The following is a 20742-nucleotide window of genomic DNA, read 5'->3' as shown; positions in this document are numbered from 1 at the left end:
CCGCAGTCCTCGCAGGGCTTCCCAGCCACGAGTGTCTCAATCAGCCACAGGCTCCCTGAGGTCTTCCCGGCCTCCCTAACTCAGCTCTGTGAATTTATAATTATATTTGCTGCATTACTTGGTATAGTCCATTGCGCTTAGGTGTCAACAAAAACAGAATTTTCACCTTGGGGAGGGAGGAGGGTCTAGCTCAGGGGTAGAGCACATGCTCAGCATGCACGAGGGCCTGGGTTCAATCCCCAGTCCCTCCATTATTACATAAATAAGCCTAATGACTTTCCCCCCATCTCTTTCCTTCTTTATCTTTAAAGTAAATAAACAAGTAAATAAACATATTACCCCATCCTCCGAAACAAAGACACAAACAAACAAAAACCCCAGAATTTTCACCTTGTGCTTCTGCACATCTGATAACTGAGAGAACTCTCCACAGGACAGATTCCGGCTCCGCGCAGGGCAAATTCTGCCCCTGCTTCCCAGCCGACCTGCTGCTGGACACGGATGCCGCAGGATCTCTTCACAGTGCAGTGTGACCCCAGGCACTGTACCCTCCCGTGACGACGCCATGTGAGCCAGCCCAGGGGCCAGAAGGGGTATTCCTGGAAGCCACTTCCACACCAGAATGCGCAGGCATCATCTAGTATACCCTGGAGAGGCCGCAGACTGCATCATGCCCGACTCGGGCCAAATTCAGGATCTCCCGAACATCATTTTCCTCTAGCCAGAGCCCCCGAAAGGCTCAAAGCCACTTCAACACCACAAGAAACTCATGAAGCATGTGGAGGCAAAGCTGACTTGGAAAGAGACTAAAGTCTTAACTGATTCCTCTTGCTTCTGCAAATTTTACAAAACGTGTGCCCACGTGAAATGCTCCTTATGGTCCGTGGGAGGGACAGTGCAATGAGGAGCCCTGAGGTTAAACTTTATTAGCCTCACACTAAATCCACCTCTGAGAATAGGATTTGGCAACTGTCGATAACAGGGATAAAGGAAATCAAGTATCCTGGCTGAGAGGTAAAGCGTCGGGAAAGATGCGGAGCGCTCAGGACCGGGCGGCAAGCAGAAGTCCTTCTGAGGGAGAAAGTTGTGGACCAGAAGCAGAGAGAGTGCAGATCTGAAAGGCAGGTCGAGTGCAAACTCCAGAGGGTTGGGGTAAGACATCCCGATGTCACCCGTGCAGCAAGACGCCTGGAAGCTTTGCACGCCCAAGGCTTAAAGCCAAGAAACGGATTTGGGAAGGATGGACGGGTCAGGGAGACCAGCTCAGAGGCATCAGCTGCCGCATCCTGCATTTAGAATTCTTTGGGACAGACATTTGACAGAAACACACACTCCCTGACTCACTGGGCCTGGGCTGTGTGGATGCCACCTCTTGTCCTGACCCTGGAAACCCTCGGAGGGGACACGAGCCCTTTGCTCTGCTCTGGTCTGGCCTCGACGCAGGGTTGAGATCTCCGGAGCTGTGCTCCGCAGCCCACACGGTCCTCCCGGGTACCGACTCTCAGAAGCACGGTCCTGACTGGCCTCACCTCTGCAGGCCAGCGCCCTTTCTGCCAGTCCCCTGCGGCCAGGAGGCAGGAGGACATGAGGGCTCCGTTCCAGGAGGAAGTAGAGAGCTTCTTGGGACCAGCGTGGAGGGGACCAAGTGGAGAGACAGCCAACTTAGCATGTACACATCACAGCTTCTTTATCCAGTCATCTGTCGATGGACATTTAGGTCGCTTCTGTGTCTTGGCTATTGTCAGTAGTGCTGCTGTGAACATTGGGGTGCATGTGTCTTTTCGAATTAGAGATTTCTCCAGATACATGCCCAGGAGTGGAACTGCAGGATCTTAGGGTGAGTCTGATTTCAGTTTCTAAGGAATCTCTGTACTGTTCTCCACAGTGGCTGCACCAAACTGCATTCCCACCAGCAGCGTAAGAGGGTTCCCTTTCCTGCACACCCTCTCCAGCAGTTATCGTTCATGGACTTTTTGATGGTGGCCATTCTGACCAGTAGAGAGGTCCATTGCAAATGTCAGTCGGATTACATCACTCCTCTGATCAAAACTTCCGAAAGCTACTCATCGTAACTAGAAACCCCCCCAAATCCCCCAGAGTCGTCACCCTAGCGTAGGAGACACCCCGCTGCCTGGCCTCCGGCCCCACCACTCACGCCCACTGCACATCTGACCTCAACTCCTCCTCACACGTTGCTAAGCTTGCGCCTCGGAGCCTTCATCTGAGAAGGTACTTCCCACAACTGGTCAAGCGGCCTGTTCCGAACGTCACCGGCTATGAGGGGTTCCCCCAGAGATCCCATTTAAGATAGCAGCCCTGTCTCCCAGTCTTGTAACCCAGCTTCACTCCTCTGCGCACACTCAGCGCCACCTGGTTACCAAAGGCGAGTTCGTGTGCCCACCGCACTGTGAGGCCAAACAAACTGAAACATTGGAGTTTGGAGCAGAGAAAGGTTTGCTGTAGGGCTGAGCAAGGAGGACGGGTGGCTCATACCCGAGAAAACCCCGAACTCCCCAAAGTGTGTCAGCAAAGGATATTTAAAGGCAGGTGAGGGAGGGGGTCTAGGGGTGCGTGATCAGCTCGTGCACAGTCCTGATTGGTTGACGTGGAGGTAACAGGACGGTCAATCCTATCACCCCCTGGGTGCCCAAAGGTCTGAGGCCACATTCTCTCCATCATCAAGTAGTTAATTTCTTCCTTTTGGCAGTGGTTTTCAGCATCTGAAAAACTTAGGAAATACACGAGATACTATTATCTGGGCCCTTCAGAGAGGGGCTGCGGCAGAGGCCATGGGGGAGGCGTCTGACCCTGGAAGGCCCCCCAGGGTCCTGCTGGGTCACAAGCTGACCTTGCATGACCTGACTGACGTCTCTCCTAGAGTGTAAGTTCCAGGTGAGCAGGGAGAGGTTTTGACGCTTGCTGTGTCCCTAGGGCGTGGGAGGGCACCCCCCAAAGTGCTTCCACTCAAGAGGCATGTCAGCATGTCTGTCTGCAGGCCGGTTCCGTTCTGTGGACACGGGAAAGCAGAAAGGACCGAAATCCACTCCCATGGCACATGGGCAGACTCAGCACTTCAGGGTTCCCGGGGTCTGTGCTCAGTCACCCTTAACTTACAGAGTCAGAGGCAGCCCTGTCAGCAGGGTGGGACGTGCACAGAGAGGCGACTTTCAGCGCCATAGGAAGGCCTCAGGCGCACCGAGAGCTCCAACCACTAACTAACCTATCGCCATATCTTAAGTTTTACCATTAGTCATTCTTTTCTTTGTTTAGTCCTCTCACCAACCTTATGCTCGTTTGACTGATGAGAAACCTAGGCTTTCAGTCATCCAGCCAACATAGCAGGACTGGAGCTCTAGGGTCCATGTCCTCTCCACCAGATCAGGCCACCTCCCGAGGGCCCCCTGACCTCCCTTTGAATGCAGTTATTCTGGGATAGCTCTGTGCAGCCGCTCCCTAATACACTGTGGTCTGCAGAGCACTAAGACCACCAGATACGGAGTGGAGTGGATAGGTGCTTAAGGAGGGGCGGAGGGGGCCATGGCTGGAGAAGGAACATTTAAAAAACTTCCAAAAGTGCTCCTTGGTTACTTTGGGTCTGAAAAATCTTTGCTCTCAGGTCCAGAACTTTAGTGTAAACCTGGCATCGGGAAGTGGTAAATCCTGGCGACAAACTGTCCTCACAGAGAAGCACTTTGCACTTCTTGGAAAGAAACTGCAGCACTGAGTGCGGCCAGAAAAGGGGCATGATTCTTTCAGAACCTCGTCTCCCCTGTTCTAGTCACTTGAGCTTTCAAAACCGTCATTCAGTTCAGCTCTTCAGGAATGACCAGACAATATATTGTTCAAATAAGTGTGCTTCTGAGAATAAAAGGCGGTGTGAGTCTCAGGTACGCTAGGACAGCAGTGGGGACGAACTGCCCAGGCTGGCGGGACACAGTCCCCTAGCTGTCTCTTCTAACCATGAGGAGCTGAGTTATGATCTAGCATTTCAATGCACCAGATAAGGAGGTGAGATTCAGGCCCCCTGGAGGGCACAGCCTCTCTTTGCCACGGGTGTCCCTGCCTCCCCCTCCTCCGTCCTGTGCCCTCAGTCTAACTGATGCCGTTCCCTAAAGCTCTGCGTTTCCCTTTGAGGCTCTTGCATGCAATTTCAGCATCGGGGTGCTGGTGTCACCTACTCTCTCCTGACGCCCACAGGTTTTCCCGAGCCCTCCCCTTGAAGTGGCTCCAGGTCCTTCCACTCGCCCACCAGCAGTGAGTGTCTGATGGGGGAGCCGGGCCCTCCTGGTGTTGCCCTGGGTCCCTGACCACATGCTCTGGAAGCATCTTTTCAGTAGGGTCCTGCTGGTGGAGTTAGAAGTCCGTTCCCACGACCAGAGGAGAGGCAGAGCGCACCAGAGCTGCAGAACGCAACTTTGCTGACATCAAAGCGAGAGTTCGCCGAGGCTCCGCATCTGCAAACGACCTAGACTTCCCTTTGTGCTCGCCCGGTGCGCAGAAGCGACAGGAGCAGGGCGGGGGGCGAGGGCGCCGAGACCAGCAGCTCTCTGCAGCTCGACAGCTCTGTCAACAGTGCTTGGACACCCCTGCAGCCCAGCACACAGTAGGTGCTCAGTAGACATCAGCTGAGTCACGGAATGATCGTCTCCGTGGACGGCGCTGAGCCTGCAGAGCTGGAGCCGGAGCAGCGGGCCAGGGACGAGGGCTTCGCAGCGAGTCCTGGAACATTAGTGCTAAAAGAGACCTTAGGAATCATCAAATCCAGCTGCCCCACCCCCACCCCCAGTTTCAGATAAGAAATAACCTGCCTAAAAGTTGTTAAAGTCAGGGGCCACACTAGGCTCGGCTCTCCTGACTGCTAAAGCACCCCATGTTTCTCCGTCTATACCGCGTGCCACAGGCCAGCTGGTCCTCTGACCACCACGATTTGCCCGACATCTCAGAACCATGACCTGGACCCGCAACCTCAGCTCCAGAAATCCCATTTTCGCCCGGAACCCTAGTGTGATGTCTCACCACACTTCGTGCACCCTCCCCCCCCCCCCCCGCCCAGCAAAGTGACCCTCTCCTGTCTCCTGGTGTGACTTACTCCTCTCCCAGTCTCCCACGCTGCTCTCCAGTTCCTCCCCACTGGACTCCTGTTGGATCCAGATGTCTCTGCCTTCCTTGGGATTTTACCAGGGAAGAGATCTTTTTCACCTTTGTTCCCCTAATGCCTCGATTGCACTTCACTCTCATAAGACATGACTGTGGGGCTTGCTGTGTGAACATGGGCCAACTGTCCACCTTCGCTGAACCTTCTCTGGGATTTAAAGACCGTGCTGCCGACCGGTGCACAGCACTGCTGTGCTCTAGTGTACATAAAATTGCATGAAGATCTTGGCAGTGCAGACTCCAGCGATGATGTCTGCAGGAGACTCCCGGAGCAGAGAGCATTTCTTGGAGAACTTGAAAGGGGACTTTTCTTGTCTGTGATGAAAGAAACGGAAGACGGCTCTGAGCGGCTCTAAGCTCGTGTGTACTCTGTGGTCTGACACCCAGCCTGGAGCCCGGAGGAGGGAACTGGTAGGGGTCTGAGGGTGCAGAGGTCTTGACAAAACCCTGACCCTCCTCTTGCCGGCCCCGCGTGCCCCCGAGTAGGTCTGTCCAGGCCGCCTGCCCGCAGCACCAGCCGGCGAGGGAACAGCCTCCCCTCTCAGCTGGATTCCCAGCACTGCAGATGGATCTGGGAGCTGGCTGCTTTTAATTAGAGGCGCTCCTTTCCTGTTTTCCATCTGCGGCCCCTTTCTGAGTTTCCCGCACCCTCTGCTGCTTCCCAACAGCAATTTTTTTAAAGAATCCGAACCGTCTGGAATAAGAAAAGGAGAGAGCTATCATTATGTGAGCTGCCTGGTGGCTTCCGCTGGCTTCTCAGTCATTTGATGGTTGTCAAAGGGGTGACTCCGCTGCCCAGGCGTGGCCTCCAGGCCTGGTGTGAGTCTCCTCCCCACGCCATCAGCTCCGCTGGTGTGTAGTGGGCCCCTGCTGTGCGCCAGGCCCACAGAAGAGCAAACACAGCTCTGTGGTCTCGAACCATGACTGATAACATGAGTACCTTGGCAGAAGAGTGGACAAAGAGCAGGACTCAGGAGAAAGCAGCCAGGGACGATCTGGCCTCGGCTTTGCCCTCACCAGGGCTTTGCAGGGAGAACCCAGCCCCGCCAGGCTCTGACCCTGCTTAGAACCTGGTTGTGGGGCCCATGTCTGCTTAGAACACAAGGGGCTTTGGGAGGGCCACCAGGTTTAGCAAACAAGAATACAGGCCACTCTGTTCCATGTGAACTTCAAATAAACAGCGCATAACTTTTTAGTGTAAGTAGGTCCTAAATATTGCACGGGACAGACTTAAAAAAATAGAACTTGCAGACATATTTGCATGAAAAAATGATTCTGTGTTGATCTGAAATTCACATTCAACTCAATGTCCGGTATTTTATCTGGCAGCTCTTTTCTGAGGTCAACAGAGAGTCCCAGACCACAAACCCCCACAGTCCACTCTCCTCAGCAGTGGGCTGTGTGGAATGTATCCCATGTGGAGAGACCAGCAAAACCAGGAGAAAGAGAGGGGGTGGTGTGCTGTGTCGCCAGGAGAGAAGAAAGGAGCACTCTAAACCCTGCAGACATCTACCCTGTAAGTACATAGGCTTGCTTCAACATAGCAGGATCTGAGGGAGGAATGGCAGAGAGGGTCCCAGCCCTCAGGGTTAGGGTTAGCGAGACCAGCAGCTTGACCAAAGGAGGAGGAAGGATGGGGGCCAACGCTGGGACCCCAAGTCTCAGGCCAGTAATTCCCAGCCCTGTTGAGGCCTCTGTTCCTGCCCTGGTCTGCTTTGATGCCTTCTCTGGCCCTACCCCAAAATATGCATGAGATGGCTTTCAGCCTTCATCTTCTTTAGCTCAAGTTTAATTGTATTTGAGGATGGTTTATGATTGGAGAGGACCCTCAGATGTCAAAAGAAGATTAAGAATCTTTGCACTGGAACTGTTTCTAGAAAGTTCAGAAGGTCAGCGAAGGAGAAGCGGAAGGCATGGGGCAATGTCTCGACGCGCAGGGTCGGCTTACAGAGGACGCGGCTGAGCAGAGTCTGCAAGGAGAGCAGTGACCTGATAACCGAGCAGACAGGCGTGGTCTGTATGGAGAGGCCCCCGCCCACCCTCAGCCCCGAAGGCAGCACAGACATGTCCGCGTCTCTCAGGAGGAAGAACGTGGGGCCTCTGTTCTTTATAACCTGCGCTGGACACTGCAAGCATCTCCACTCACCCTCCCGTCAAGGGTCGTTAACGATGTCCTGGGCCCACACGTTTCGTAAGCCAGGCTGATATCATAAACCCTCACCGCCGTTTACAGAGGGTTTTGTGCTTCCTCTTTGTTCTCCCCTCCAGGTTCCCACTTAGGAAGCCAGTTCAGAAGCCTCGCACGTGGTCTGTGGGGAAGTGCCTTTGGCACGATCTGAGGGGCCGTCCCCCCACCCAGCTCCAGCTTCACCTCAGGTATCAATTATGGGCTTTTACAGAAGACAGCTGATGCGTTTTCAAAGCAGGCAGACCCCCCCACCACCACCACCCCGTTTTGACAGTTTGGCTCTAGTTGAAATATAATTAAACTTTACGAAAACAAGGGCTTTGAAACTCAATCTCCACACTGTTTACACGTTGGTTGGGTTTTTTTTTTTCCCCTCCTCAAGGGTTCGGGTTTTCACTTGCTGCAGCACAATGAATTCCTCCTTCACTTTCTGCACTCAAAACAAACACTGGTTTCAGGCATTCAGCTTTTCGAACGCTTGCAGAGCTGAGAGTGGAAAAAATAACATGTGAAACAGGATGGGCTTTTGATGATCCCTCCTTCTGACAGACACATCTGAAAACCACCGCCGGTGAGTCACCGCATTCTGTGCCTGCTCTCCCCGAGGAGCAGGAAGTGTGGGTATTTTAAACCCTGAGGCCAGGAGAAGTTTTCAGATGCTTCTTACAGCGCTTGGCGGGCACCCCTCCCAGCGAGGAGCTCACAGTGACCTTGCTAAGTGCGGCCCAGCTTTCTGCCAGCCCCTCTTTGCCCTGGTTTTGCTTTTATGCTAGCAAGCCGAGAGTCTTAAAAGCACAGAGCTAGCGAATTTACAAAACAAACAAAAACTTAAAACAAAAATCAGCAACAGCAATGGGAACCGGCGGTTGGTAGGGGTGACGGGGGCTGGGCGGGGGCGGGCAGATGGCGCAGCAAGATGTCCCGGGGCGGCAGCTGCGGCCAAAAGGGAAGAAGGAAGCCAGGTCCGAGCCAGCCCGACCTCCACCCCGAGTCGTTAGCGGTGGGGAGTGAGTCCTGACTCCTCTACTCCGCTGTCTCCGAAGACCAGAAGAACAAGGAGGGGAAAGGAAAAGACACAGACTTGAACTGAAATGACATTAGAGGAAACATTTGTTTAAAAAGAAGGACTTGGTGGAAACCAGCCAGATGTTGCCATGAAAGAAGTTAGAAACCCTAACCTTGTTTGGTAAAGGAGGCCCAGGGAGGGGTGCTTGGAGCTTCTGAAAACGGGATCCCTCGTTGGGGGAAGGGGAAAAAGGTGCCCATGCTGGCCTCGTTACCCAGCGCCAGTGGGAGACCTCAGCCTTCTCCACGGGGAGGGTCGTCTTTCCAGAACATTGGCCTCTGATTTGCCCAGCAGGAGATGTGAGTAAGCAGTGGATTCATGCAAGAAGCCGTTTTGCTCTAGCGTTTCTGATGTTATTGACCGTTTTCCTACGGACGTGGGGTTGTTGGGGAAACAAAGCCCAGCTCTCTGCACTATTAGTCCAATGACACGGCGCGGCCACGCCCTGAGCTGCCTGGGGGCTTGTGGCCGCCACAGGAGCACCCTGGCTACTGCATGGCACTCCTGTCCTCACTAAGGCCAGCCGCCTCCCCATCCTAATGGGACCTGAGGATTTTGTTGAGAGAAGAAAACCCCAGGTTTGAACAAGCAGCTCCCAAGGAGATCAGATGGCTGGGAGCATCAGGTGCTCCTGGAGGGGTTTATCCTGAGATGCACACTCCCCGGAGCGGCATCGTGCGCATTCTGGTAGTTCTAAGCCTCTGGGGTCAGCCACTGAGCAGTGCAGGGGACACACAAGGGACAACGGTGTGTGCACGTCTCCTACCACTGCTATAACAAATGACCACAAACTTGGTGGTTCAACAACACGCATCTATCACCTTCCAGTTCTGGAAGATGGAAGCCCGACACGGGTCTCATTGGGCTAAAATTGAGCGACTGGGGTCGTTCCGGAAACTCTAGAGGGGAGTCTGTGTCCCCGCCCTTCCAGCCTTTAGAGGCCACCTACGTTCCTGCCTCACGGCCTCCGTACCCCACCCGGGTTGTCTCTCTCGGTACCTCCTCCTGATCTTTCACGTCCCCTCTGACCCTCCTCGTCTGTGCCATCTCCCACTTTTGAGGACCCCTGTGATCACACCGGGTCCACTTGGAGAGTCCGGGATAAGCTCCCTGTCTTCCAGTCAGCCGATCAGCAGGCCTAATTCCCTCTGCGAACTTCATTCTCCTTTGTGGCCTAGCACACTCCTGGGTTCTGGGGATGAGGGTGGGGGTCTTTGGGGGCTGTTGCTCTGTGAGGGTCTCTGAAATCCTTTGTCTTCGAGTCTCGCCGAGCATGCGGGATTTCCTCATCCATAATCATGTAACTGATATAACCCACGTTTACTCTCCACCAGGCATGGCTCTAAGCATGTGTACTTAATCCCCACGGCCATTCCGGGAGCAGATGCAGTCGCTCACTCCGCTGCGCCCGGAGGAGACTGCGCAGAAGATGCGCAGCCGGCAAAGCGCGGAGACGGGCTGAGCACCCAGCCTTTCGCCCAGACTCCAGGTGCTCGGCTTCTAAGTACGGGGCGGTGCCTTCCAGATCCCCAGGACAGGCCGCCCGTGCCGGCAGTCCTCCCGGGGCAGGGGGTCCTTGCAGTGTCAGCGGTGGTGCACAGCAGGGGAAGGTGAATTAGAAAGTTCTGTTCATCCTGCTGGCCTCGCACCATCTGAGTCCTGACCACGTGAAGTCAAGTTTTGAGCTAAGAATTTGGAAGAGCCAGAAACACATACAAGCCTGCATGCTCGGCTTAGGCCGTGACCACGCGAGCCGGCGAGAGCTGATGCCTGGAAATACTTTTGCTGCCGTTTTCCAAGAGTGGAGAGGACCTCACGCAGAGGAGAGGAAACTGTCGTAAGTAGGAGTGTGGCCCCACCCCTCGGGACCCTGCAGCCATCTGAGTGGAGGGGGGACAGCACACACAGGGCGATACCTACTCACGATGTCCCCCTCTGCAGCCTGACCCTGCAGAAATGAAAAAGGATGCTCCCCCCACACACCAATGTCTGCCTGACTTGCCCACAATGACAGAGGCCAGACACCATGCCTGGGGACTGCCCCCCATCCCCTCCATCTTTTCAGAGCTCGGTCCAAGATGCAACTTCTAGGCCCCTGTTGGCAAGATCGACCCTAAACTGGTGAGAATTAAGAGCCAACATGAAGGTCTTCAGGGCCCCGGGGAAGTCGGCCCGAGAGAACCTGCCAACGCCAGGTTCCGCAAATTTCACAAGTCTATTACAAACCCCATAAGCGTCGTTTGGTTGCTTAAAAACGACTTAATTTTTGCAATCACCTAGAGAGAGGATGCCCCAAATTAAAAGTGATGTTTGAAAACTAGCAGCCATGGGGGATGAAAAATGGTTCTGAGGCAAGCAGGGGAACAGGCAGGAGTGGGGAGCACCCTGGGGTCAAAGAGAAGGAGACAGTTCTGATTCCTGAGCCCCGGGATGCCCAGGTGATGGTGCCAGTGCCCCCATTAAATAGCCACCTTCTTGTGACGCACCTGGAAATCTGACTGGCAGCAGAACCTTGAGCACCACGGGAGAAGAGGAGGCGCCCTGTCGTGGCGGAGAAAGGGGCGAGCTCCTGCCTCAGACAGGACTGGGTTTGAATCAGAGTCAGTCGCTCACTTGCTTTGCAGCTCTGACAAGGTGCTTAGCTTAGCTGAGCCTCAGTTCCCCCGAGTGCAAAGGCACAGTGAGCAGCTGGGACCTGGCATCACGGGGATGCTGGGCTGAGATGCAGCTGACGCTCTGTAGGGCATCGGTAGTGCTTGCTACTGTTGATGTCACCTTTTGTGTCATTACTGCCAGCATCCGTATCATCATCAAGATGGTCTTCTTCACCAAGAGAGGCTTCTTTCAGTACCTGGGAGGTGGTGAGAGGGGAGGCGCCTGCTCAGAAGGTCAGTGCTGGTGCCCCGGGAGAAGCCGCCACTGCTGCACGGGTGCCCAGGGCGGGGACCCTCCTGTCCACCCACCTGTCTTGAATGCAATGCCAACAGCACATATCCCGACCCCACGGCTTACCGCTGAGTGCCGGCTGGCTGTGCTGACGGGGTCGCTTTTGCCACTTTTCAGTTGTCCTGCTCCCTGATGTCGCTCACATCACCTGGGTTTCCGTGCGCCGGCCCAGCACACAGGCAGGTTTGGTTGTTTCCAGAAGGACAGTCCACCTGGCCTGCAGGGGTGGCTGGGGGCAGCGGGCCCCGGGATGACTCTACAGCAGTGGCCGCACGTGGCACCTAAAGGGTGGGGAAGCCAGGGGGCCCCGGGTCTCTGTGGGAACCCAAGTCACCTCCCATGCCAGGGCACTGGTCACGCCAACCTTTGAGCCAGGCAGCAGGCAGGATGGCTGTGGGACCCCCTGTTTGGGGCCCCTGATTCAACGTTGAATGAATACAACAGTGTGACAAATGACACCAAGTTGAGTGAATATGACAATGCGACAAATAGCAAGTGACAACACCCACCCCTGTGAGCACCTGCAAACCACGTGTGGCTGCGAGGATCTCAGTGATCTGTTTCCGTTTGCCCGACGCCTCTCTCCCGGGGTGAAGATGGTGGGGTGCGGTGGTTAAGATGCTATGTTCACCCTGGAGTGGACACACTGGGGGACATCAGTTCCAGACAGAGGAAACAGCACCAACTATACGCAGACCCTGCCAGTAAATCAGCCTGACGGGCTACTGAGAATCTGACGACCTCAAATGTCAGCCGGTCATGCCCAGTGGAAGCCAGGCGGACGGCGGCAGGGGCCAGCGTGGTGCCGGGCGCCAGTTTAAGAGCTTCCTGTGCATTATCTCACTTAATCCTCATAACAACCCTGCGAGGTGAGGGCTGTGCTTGCCCCCGGCTTACAGCGGGGAAACCGAGGCAGGGTAGGAACAGCCCAAGGTCGCAGAGCACTAGGTGATGCCACTGGGCTTTGAGTGCTTAGTCTGAACGTGGTAGGAACCCTTCTGAGTCTGGGGACCGTGTGCTTGACCTGGACACCAAGTTGAGTGAATGCAAGACAGCTCACAGAGAAAGAGGAGTCTAAAGCTGTCAGAAGCCTCCCCTGGGCAGAGGGCAGAGAGGCCAGCAGCAGCACAGGGGACTGAGGACGCGGGTTTTGGAGCCGGCTTCCCTCCCAGAAGGTCGCTTCTCTCCAAGTCAGAGGGGACCTGGTAAGACTTTCTTCCTCCAGCAAAATGAATCTCAAAAAGTGTTGGAAAAACACAGCCACTCCCACACACTGTCCCCAACCCCGTTGTGCAAGTCTCTCTTACCGTGGGCTGTGGCCATCAATTTTGTGGTCGTAGTTTCCAACTGCAAACAGAAGAGGAAACCACACTTTCCCAACCCCACGTTCAAGTGTGAAAGGCACCCCGATGCAGACGGAGTCTCGGGAGGACTGGAAGGCCGGGGTGGGAGGGACTCCCTCCGCAGAGGCTGAGCTGGCTCTGAGAGGACGTGGGGGAAGGGTCGGCGACGTGGGGGTGCTGCCCAGGAGCCACGTGGCTCCAGAACCTGAAGCCACACTGAAGAGCGGGCCCTTCCCTCTCTGCGGGCCTCCTCCAGCCCGTGGCCAGTGTCGCAGCCAGTCACCTCTTCCACAGGCGGCTGTCCCAGCCCTGACGAGGTGAGCCAGCCCGCACCACACACAACACCCCAGGAGCCACATCCCTGCGAGTCTCAGCATTTCCCGGGGCTGCTTCACCAGCTGCTCTGATTGGCTGTGTGTTCATCTGAGGCCCTGGACACATCGGGCACAGACAAGTGCACCGGGAAGGAGCTGGGTCCTTGTGGACCCAGCAATACTTTGAGCTGATACCTGGGGTGGGGGGCATCCTGGAGGTGCAGAAAGCAGAAGTCTTAGGGTTTTGGGGTTTTATTTGGTCTTTTATTTTAATTGAAGTACAGTCAATTTACAGTGCTGTGTGTTGTGTTGGTTTCTGGTGTGCAGCACAGTGACTCAGGTATACATATATATTTTTTTCCAGATTCTTTTTAATTATAGGTTATTACAAGATACTGAATAGAGTTCCTTGTGCTCTGTAGTAGGACCTTGTTGTTGAGAAGTCTGAATGTGGTCCCCAGGCCTGCAACCTGCAGGCCGTAAGACCAGGAGAGGGCCATCCTCTTTGGAAAACAGAGGATGATCACGCCCATCCCCCAGAGGGTTAGGCTGCGACAGGCCAGACTGGCTCATCTATTCTCTGAGTATCTGAGCACGCGACGCACATGGAACCCTGGAAGAGAAAGGGTTTTGAAATCAGAATAGCACCACCGGAGCTGGAAGGGGGAAGGGGTGCTTGGCTCAGGGGCAGCGCTCCAGGGGTGAAGGGTAGACAGAGGAGGGGCCTCCAGGGGCAGCGAGAAGTGCAGGAACTGGGAGCCTCCCGCATCCTTGAGGGGCCAGGTCGCCTCTGCACCTGGGGTCCCTGCTTACCTGGCCTTCAGTTGGCTCCCTGCCTCCAGCCCCTGAGATGGCAGACCTCACCCTGTCTCCCAGAGCAGCCTGTGCGCCAGCCTGCGCAAGACCAGCATGCGGGAAGGGGACGATCCCTGCCCCGTCTGGCATGCAGCCTGATTCAGCTCCTGTTCCGGGAACCACAGCCATCAGCCCCGCGGGGCCCCGGCCGGGAATGGGTCCACGCTGAGAGCAGCCCACAGGGCGCTGGGGAAGCTCCCTGGCATTGTCAATGCACCACGGTCTCGAGGTGATGCTCCAGGTAGCCCACAGCTGCAGGCCCAAGACATCTCAGCAGAGAGCTATCTGGTCCAGGAGACTTTCTGCTGCTCGAACCCCACCCCACAGACCGCTGCCTTCCCAGGCTCCCACTGGACCAACTGATGCTTGAGGATGCTGGTAACTCACAAGCTGATGGAAATCATCACTGATTCCAGGCCCCACCTCTCTCTTTCCTGCCTCGCTCAGCCCCATCTCCTGGCGGCTGACCAAGCACCTTCAGATGACCTGGCGTGCGGCTCCCAGGAAGAGGCCACCTCTTCTCCAGAGGCCACACCCACACCTGGAACCAAGGGTGGGGCCTGCCTGGGGGCAAGTTGGGGCGGGGGCCCCCAAGGTTGCAAAAGAGGATCAAGCTAAACTCTGAAGCCCCAGGTCTTGTCAGGCTAAGGCAGCTTTCCAGGCCCATGAAAGTAACAAAGCTCCTCAAAAGTCACATCCACCCTTTGTCCTTTTAAGGAGAAGATGGGTAGTGACACAAACGACTTTGGGTCTGATGGAAACATCACTGGGCATGAAATCTGCAGCTCGGAGCCTGTCATCTCCGTGACTTCCTGGCCCTGTAACTTTGGGCAAAGCCCTGAACCTCCCTTCCATCTATAAGATGGAAGGATAACTTGTGGATCAAAGCAGAATCCCGTGTGTTAAAACGCTGTGCAGTTTACAAGGACAGCGATGAACGTCAGTCGTCAGCAGTATCAGGCGTAACCTTCCTGAGGGAAGGAGGGGAGTGCAGGAAGCACCCCCTTTCCAATTCTGAAATCCTGGGAACTTAGCCTGTTTCTGTGTTTTCCAGCTAGCTCATGACAAGATGTTCGCTTGTGAATACTTAGTCCCTGAAAACTAATTTCCTTCTGGACTGCAAGACTATGGCTGACCTCCACTCTGGGTCAGTTTCACACATCAAGGGTGGAGGCTGGGAGGAAACGGCCAGTGTCAGGACAGCCACATTCAACACCTCTGGTCTCCACATTCAGAGGCAGAAAAAAATGAGTTGGAACCTAAATGAACTGGACCTTGGCCAGTAGATGTTTCAAATAAAACTGAAACCCCAGTCTGCGCCGTGACACCTGTTCTTGCTCACAACAGTGATGCTCACCCCGCCAGGCTGCGATGCGTCAGGTGCCCTGGAGGGTGGGAGACACTGAACGGGCTGGCGACTTGGGGCTGGCTGGTGAAATGCTGAACCAGGCTCCATTAGAAGAAGCCTACTCTGATTAATTGGCTCTTCCAGGTAAAGCTTTCAAAGAAACAAATATGTTTCTCAGTAAGAACCTAAGAGAAGAGGCATCCTGGTTGCATGGGGAAGAACACTGTTTTTGGAGCCAGACAAATCTTGATTCAGTGTAGACTCCAGGATGTCTGTGTCGACATCATGGGGAGCGGTCACATTGGAAGGGAGGTGGCAGACAAGGCAACATGCAGCGAAACTTCATTTTGTCCCCTGCATGCTCTTCTTACATAGATTGTGTGTTTATTTGGGCGCTGGAGGGGTGGGGATCAGGGGTTAGCGGCTGCGGAAGGTGATGCCTCCCAAGCCATCCCTTGATGATGCCACTGCCTTGATTCAAGTTCAGGAACTACCACTTCCCATTGGTGAGCCTGGGCAAGTAACTCAACCTCTCTGAGCTTCTGTTTTCGCATTCATGTAAGGAGAATACCGATTCCACACGGCAGGGTTTCATGGGAGATTCTACGAGATAGCAACGGGAAAGGGCTTTGCACAATGCAAGCACGTAGTAGACACTCAACATAAGCAAGTTTCTCCCCTTGCCGATCCTCAGAGGTCTTGGGATTCTAATGAAGCAACCAGATGAGTACTCAGATCTGGAAACCAAAAAAAAAAACAAAAAAAGAAGAAGAAGAAGAAGAAGAAACTGGTTGGATTTGGTGGGGGTTTGCCTTCGGATTTCATTGCCCACCAACAAGTGTGTTCCAAGAGGATGGCACATCTGCACTGCACATTGTAAGTCCCAAATGCCAAGCAGCTGGCCTCTTGAAAGGGGGCCTTCAGAGACGGAACGACACAGGCAGTGCCAGTCCTGCAGATGAAAAAGTCAGCATAGCCAATGAATTACACCAGCGGTTTTCCTAATGTCCGGAGGCAGTAGAATCTTCCTGCAGTGGGTTTTTTTTTTTTCCCTCTAAGTTTTCTTCGGTTTTCCCCCTTTCCCTCTCCCACAGAACTCCTGGAGTCTGGAAGGCACAGGATGATAGAGGAAGACACTGTAACCATATACCCAGGACCAAGTTCTCTGCAAGGCATCTCCAGAGGCTTCTCATGGAAGCTGTGGACCTGGAAGGAAACTACTGAACTGGCTCGTGGCTGACACAGTGAGCGCATTCATTCATTCATTCATTCATTCAAGCAACACTTCCGCTGGGAGGTCCCACCGCTTCCCCAGAGATGTTAGGAGAACGTGTGACGCGGTCCCAGGCCCTGCACTTTAATGCGTTATCCCAAGTAACGAACAATGCTGGCTCGGTTAGGAATAGAAAGTTGCAAGATTATCTGCCTCGAGACCTTGGATTGCAGAGCCACATACCCCCATGTTGTGTTTCTTTGAGGGAATCAGCCCCTCTCCTGGGAACGCAGACATCTGACTTCTGGTCGACCACACCCCTGATGGCTTGCAGTGTCAGCCCTGTGTCTGGCTCACAGTGCACTCAGTGAATGAACCTCGAGGCACCCCGTTTATTGCCTGCAAGTTATAGCTTCCCAAGGATTAGGAGTAAGAGGAATAAGCTATTTACACGAAATTGCTTTTGAAACACAGATGAGTTTGAAATCTAGAAGAAAGGGCGCTTGGCAAGAAATGTTTGGGATTTGGCGGATTCTGCAGCCCATGTTGTTTGATGCTTCCATAAACCAGCTGCTTTCACCCTTCCCTAAACAGCAGCTCCCAAGGGAGCAAGTCAGCCCAGGGCTCTCTGGGCAACAGCCATTCCCTGAATAACAGGCAACCTCTTCTGGAGGGCGCATCCAATCAGCACGGAGCACGCAGACTCCAGGGGAGTGCAGCTCCCACCCAAAGCGTTTTCCTCCTCTTCGGTCCATGGTTTCCATGACAACAGATCACACAGACACACACACAGACACACAGCAACAGTGTCAGCTCAGCTGAGCATGTTTCCCGACACTTGACACAACAGATTCCTCCAAGCAGCAGAGCTGTCTTCCTACCTGGAATCTCTGGGAGTCCCTGCCTCCAGGGACCCACTGGGGGTTGTGGCACCAGCCACCTGTCCCATTGACCCTCGCTCTTCTCTTGCCCAGGGCAGTTCTTCAGCAATCTGTTGCCCAGACTGTCCTCTCCAAGCACACCACGCTTGCCTAAGGTGCCTGGAGAGCCCCAAGCCAAGAAGATGCTTGCCTCCGAATCCTCTGAGTCTGGGGTCCCTGACAACCCCTCCGCCAGCCCATGCCTGGTTCATAACCAGCTGAAGAACAACACAACCAAGACTCTGCCTTTGACTGCCTGCAATACATCAGCCAGATGAGCGAAGCCACTGGGATTTCGAGTTCACTAGTTGAACCAGGATCAGGGGGTTCTGGGTAAAAGTCGGTCAAGCAAAGAGAGCCCCAGCCAAGACCGCATGAGGAGGGGGCTGTGTCTGGCCGCAGGGCCACTTCTGGAATTCTGAATCAGAGTGAGAAAAGGAAGCCTCCTCTTTTAACTCCGCAGATCCTCGCTATGTGGTCTTTAAGCCTTGGGATCAGGGGAGGCCCCAGGCCAAAATTTCAGGCTTAGGCTTGTGAGTCCAAATGGGGAGGCTGTCATTATGACGAAAAGTGTATGAAGTTTCCTGGGTGGTTTTTTGTTTGTTTTTGTCCTGAGCCTATTCATAGGGTGTAATACAATTGTCGGCAGGTTTTAGAAGAGAAAGACCTACGCAGGCAGCATCGTGCTTGGCACCTGGTAGGAAGTCAGTCCGCAGCAGCTATTGATTTTCCTCTCTCTGCGCAGAGCACGGCCTGGCCCCGCCGGCTCGGACTGCGGCGCGTCCCGCGTGCCGCACAGAGAGCGGCCCTTCCCCGAGCTCAGCGGGCTGGGGGCGCGGGTCACCGGCCCTCCCTCTGCAACTGCCTCAGGTCTGACCTGCTCATGGCGGACCCGCCGGAAGAAATCATATCAGAGGGAGAAGAAATCCAATCAGAGTGTTACTTGAGGACCGGGTTAGTCAAAGCTGCTGCTCTTTTCTGGTCTGCTTTATGAGCGTGTAAGGCAACCCCAGCTCACGGCGGGGTTTCGCAGCGCTCTGTGGCCCGAGCGCATTCATTCCAGACAAAGCGCCGGGAGCGCATCTCGCTCGCCCGGTCACGTGGCGGCCGCCGCATCCCAAGGTGCGCCGGGCATTTCCGTGGTGCGCTGCACCTGAGGACCTCAAAGGGCTTAAAGAAAACCCTTTCTTCAGTGGGGAAGTATTGTTATCTGGGTTTTCCAGAGAGAGAGAGACCGAGAGGTGACGTGACCTGCTTTAGGACCACACAGTAAGAAGGGGCTGGCGGAGAAGGGGGCCCAGGAGGAGGGCTGGAGCTCCTTGTCCAGGAAATCACAAACCAGCTTGCACAGAGCCATCCTGGTCAGGCCCTTGGGGGACTGGCCAGGAGGCTGAACTCCATTACAAGGGCCAGTGCAGATGAAATTCAAAAGCATCAGCCTGAGGAAGCGTATGCAAAGAACTGCCTCCTCCTTGAGAGAACAGAACTCTTCCTCGTCATCAAGACCTCAGAACTCAGGGAGCAGCTGTTTCAGCAGCACCTGCCGGGCACCCAGTAGCGTGTCTCCTGGACTGACCCCCCAGAGAGGACATTTCACCATCCCTGCTCCTATAGGACGTTATTTTTAGTCATCGTCATAAATGCAGCAACTGTAATGATGGGTAGAAAAGGAAAGCAGAGACTTTCCCAACCTTCCTGTAGCCCATCAGAAAAATAGAAAGCCCAATAAATATTACAGAACCAACATGATGCAGTGGATTAGTTCTTATAATTACATTAATTACATTTTAGTTACATTAATGTATTTTTTGGAAAAAAGGAAAAAACACATAGTATTTACATATTAATCTATTGCAATAATGAGTAAGAACATTATAGTTTCTATTTAAAAAAATTTTTTTCTTTTGATGAAGTTACTGGGGATTGAACCCAGGACTTTGTGCATGCTCAGCATGCACTCTACCCTTGAGCTATACCCTCCCCCTTAGCTTCTATTTTTGATGTTTAAATTCTTTCATTTGTCCATGAACTTGAAAAAGTGATCTTCAAATTTTCATGCTCAGTAGACAGTACTGGTTTGTCCATCTGCCCTTGCTCCTGGTTAACCAAAGAACACTGTTTATTAACTTTAATTTTGAAAAGTGACTTTCACATAAAGCAATAGATACACAGTTATGAAAACTCTTAATATATATATAGCAAAGATGCACAAAAATTCAATTTCACAATAAATTCTAAAAATTGCGATTCTGCCCATATCTTTGTTTCCCCAGGGTCCATTCCATCATCTTTCAAATGTCTCTGTACCTGAAAAATTTTAAACACAAATTTAAAACTCCAAGTTTGACAGAACAGATTGACACAATGGAAGTAATTCAAGTTTCATAGAAAGACACACAAAGAGAAATAATAACATAATAAATATATAGAAATAAAGAAAATTCATAGCAAGGGAAAAAGGAAATAAGAAGGAAAAGTCCAGCCAGGGAGGAAAAGTCACCTTCAGTCTCAATGCACTGAAGTATTTTCCAACATTAAAATGTAAATTTCACTCTACACTCTGAGCTTCCTGGCAGCCAAAGGGAAAAGGGAGATGTGGCCAGTCATGGCATTCACACTGACATAAGAGAAACCGCTGTGGGAGAGCCTTGACTCTCCTTGTGAACCCCATCAGAGGATTCCACTCAGGGGCCGGCCAAGTCTACCGAGGGAGATAATGAGTTACAGGACACTTTGAATCTGCTTTTGTTTTCCTCCCATATACGTTTCAGACTAGGAATGAATGAACTTGAGAAAGACGGAGCAGGGGTCCCAGAGGCTCTGTGAGCAAACTTCAGAAAGTAAGTGATCCAAAAAGATTAATTTTATTAAGCCTTGAGGAAATTTGTGTTTAGCGCGTTTTAAAACTGAGGTTAGAAAAACAGCAACGCTTAATCCAAAGGACTAGAGCAAGAATAATGAGGAAGATGAATGAGAGAACAGGGTAGCAAGGTTGGCTTAACATTCCCTTTGAACTCTGCCTTTGCCCCTCCCCCAGCGGCTCCACCTGCCAGGAGGCAGCTTCAACCCTGGGTCTGGACATGCGCGGACCTGCGCCCACATGCTGCCTCCAGGGCATCTTCTCTGGTGGTAACAGCAGACAGGCTTATCTTAGACTACCCTCCTGGTGAAAACACTGGAGAACGTGGACAGGATAGTTTTGTTTCAGTCTAGCTGAAGCCGTCCAAAAATTACCAATGTGGTGAGAAAGTAAGGAGCTGCGATTCCAGAAAGAAGGCATGAGCAGAGAGACAAGTCTCAGCCTCTTGTCTCCTTGGCATTGTCAGTTCCCAAGCAGTGGCTGAGAAGTTGAGTAGAACTTCCAGGATTCTTATGGAGCTGGGGTGACAAAAAAG

General features: G+C 53.4%; 2 long non-coding RNA genes across 5 annotated transcripts; one reads left to right on the top strand and one right to left on the bottom strand.

Annotated features, from left to right (window-relative positions):
• Positions 1–7406: 7406 nt before the first annotated feature.
• LOC116155702 (uncharacterized) lies at positions 7407–19091 on the top strand. Of its 3 annotated transcripts, XR_010381816.1 has the most exons (6): positions 7407–7530; positions 7725–7913; positions 9743–10245; positions 10350–10529; positions 11205–11296; positions 16309–19091. It is a non-coding gene; the product is annotated as an uncharacterized LOC116155702 (long non-coding RNA). The 3 variants fall into 3 exon arrangements; XR_010381814.1 differs by lacking the exons at positions 7407–7530; positions 7725–7913; positions 10350–10529 and adding an exon at positions 8282–8707; XR_010381815.1 differs by lacking the exons at positions 7407–7530; positions 7725–7913; positions 9743–10245; positions 10350–10529; positions 11205–11296 and adding an exon at positions 12862–13014.
• LOC116155703 (uncharacterized) lies at positions 7458–12767 on the bottom strand. 2 transcript variants are annotated; one of them, XR_010381813.1, is made up of 5 exons: positions 12662–12767; positions 11876–11986; positions 11421–11635; positions 10895–11259; positions 7458–7828 (listed from the first exon to the last, which is right to left on the bottom strand). It is a non-coding gene; the product is annotated as an uncharacterized LOC116155703 (long non-coding RNA). The 2 variants fall into 2 exon arrangements; XR_004139513.2 differs by having other exon boundaries at positions 11421–11986.
• Positions 19092–20742: the final 1651 nt, after the last annotated feature.

This window comes from Camelus dromedarius, chromosome 8 (genome assembly GCF_036321535.1).
Source record: "Camelus dromedarius isolate mCamDro1 chromosome 8, mCamDro1.pat, whole genome shotgun sequence".
NCBI classification, from domain to species: domain Eukaryota; kingdom Metazoa; phylum Chordata; class Mammalia; order Artiodactyla; family Camelidae; genus Camelus; species Camelus dromedarius.
This window is presented reverse-complemented; position numbering and strand designations above follow the sequence as displayed.